Below are 2,214 nucleotides of genomic sequence, written 5' to 3' on the forward strand. Positions count from 1 at the left end.
TCTTCCCGTCTTCCTAGTCTGTGTTTGTCTGGAAGGTCATCTGAAACCTGTCCATCATGGGTGAGCCTGCTGTTATTTAAAATACCCATGGCATAGCTTCCATAATCACAGCAACTCACAAGACACAACTGTATGACAAACTGAAGGATGATCCAGCAATTCCTCTACTTGGTATACATCCACAAGAAATATGAGCCATAATATGAATAGATAAATACACAACAATGTTCATATCAGCACTATTTACAATAACAAAAAAAAATGGAGACAGCCTAAATGCCCATCAATGGAAGAATGGATAAACAAACTTTGGTATATGCACACAATGGAATATTACATTACCTTGAATAATAACAAGGAAGCTCTAAGCCACCACATAGCATGGATGAACCTTGAGGACATTATGCTGAATGAAATTAGTCAGTCACAAAAGGACAAATACTGTATAAGGCCATTGTTGTAAAAGGTTAAGAAAAGATACCCATACTAAAAGGAAAAAAAAAAAAAAAGATGTTGGTTGGAGGGGGTAGGAGGGGAGTAGGCAGGAGGGGATGGTAGAGCACAGAGTAGGGAAAAGACATATCAAAACTGTTGTTCAGGTGTTGGGGATGGCAATACATAAGAACAGGGAGAGGCATGGAAGAACAAGGTAAATAGGGTAACAAGGAGGCAGGTTTGCATGGGCTAAATTGAAGAGAGGTAAATAATATTGTATGCTCAACCTTGGAAAAACAGGGCTGTGTGATACAGGGATTGAAGCATAGACTGAATGGATAAAAGAGGGGAAATAATGTTAAGATACTTGATTGTCTTATGAATACTGATTTCCTTTTTCTACTACTGTAATATAGACACTTGAGTGACATAGAAAGGAATATCAGGAAACATTTTTACAGAAAGCTTGTAAGCCTGTCTTCAGCCTATAACTGATTTGAATACCTAAAAGATGTTCTATAATTTGTCCAGTGAAACAGGCTTCTTGTGGAGCCTTTCTAGTGTATAAAACTTTAGCTGAAATCCTGAGCCCCATCCAGAATCTTCTAACGTGGGATATTCCCACTAGAAAGGACAAGCCGACCTTGTCCTTTCTAGTGGGAATAGCCAGAGCAACAGAAAATACTTCTTGAAAGAGAGACTAGCAGGAAAAATCCAAAACAAAAGTGGCAGTCTGATTGGCTTGTTACTACAAAAACAACAAGTTGTTCGCTGGAGATCTATCAAGGCAAGCAATCAAGTCCCTTCAGGAAAAATCCCCCTCCTAGACTGAAACTCAAAGGGAACACATAAGCAGGTGTGTAAGCTTACTGGTAACCGCGTTGGTGTCCTGCTCTTGGATGTGGTATCTCAGCTAGCCAAGCAGAATCGACAACTTCTGGTCTTGGTCCAGAATCACATCTCAAAGCCATGTTCTCAGTGGAGAAAGGATTAAATGGGAAAGTTGCAAAAGCAAACAAGCTGCTTCTTTTGCTGACAACATCTCAAAGTGTGATCTGTTCCTTTTGTATTCCACACTGCACTCAAGGAACCACTGCACGTTTATCACAAAAGACCAGATGTGGGATCACAAAGCTTTCTTTTTGATGCCAAGACCCAACACCTCCTCTTTAAATGGCATCAAAGACTACAGCTGGCAATTATTAATAGGTTTCCAGGATCAAAGTTAACCTTACAGAATATTCTCAGCTATCATGCAGTGGTGTAAAGAATTGGAGACTCGTGGCATCTACTGTATGATGAAGATCTAGTGGAAAGATACTCCCATGAAGTGCCAACCAAATGACTTTGCCTTCACCAAAAGACATAAGACTCTTACCCTCTATACTAACTTTGTGCCTGGGTTGCCCTCCTTCCTGGTTGACAGCAGAGTTCTTAAGTTGCTTGTCTTTTGAATGTTGCCTATTCCCTGAAGAGAAAAGGATTTTATTAACACCAAAATAAATAAATAAATAAATACAACCTGGAGTATATCTCATCTGAATTTAGAGACCATTTCAAGACAAGATCAGATGCATTGACTACTGATGACCAAAGACCAAACGAATTGTGCCATCATACAGGAAGAGAAGAAAAAGTAATTAAAGAGATAGGAAAGAAAGAAAGGACCAAAATGGATGTCAGAAGTGACTTAGAAACTCACTTTTGAATGTAGACTAATTAAACCAAAAAGAAGAGATGAAATAAAATAGGTGAACCAAAGTTTTCAAAGAACAGTTA

General features: G+C 38.9%; 1 protein-coding gene and 1 pseudogene across 5 annotated transcripts in view; both read left to right on the plus strand.

Moving 5' to 3' along the window:
- The window catches only part of LOC102826634, a 126,240-nt pseudogene extending 124,436 nt beyond the window's left edge, over positions 1 to 1,804 (plus strand).
- Positions 1 to 2,214, plus strand: part of GRIA1 (glutamate receptor, ionotropic, AMPA 1) — a 579,065-nt gene that overhangs the window by 127,961 nt on the left and 448,890 nt on the right. The gene's annotated exons all lie outside the window — the stretch shown is intronic.

The sequence above is a fragment of the Chrysochloris asiatica genome, unplaced genomic scaffold, assembly GCF_000296735.1.
Source record: "Chrysochloris asiatica unplaced genomic scaffold, ChrAsi1.0 scaffold00057, whole genome shotgun sequence".
Classification (NCBI taxonomy): Eukaryota; Metazoa; Chordata; class Mammalia; order Afrosoricida; family Chrysochloridae; genus Chrysochloris; species Chrysochloris asiatica.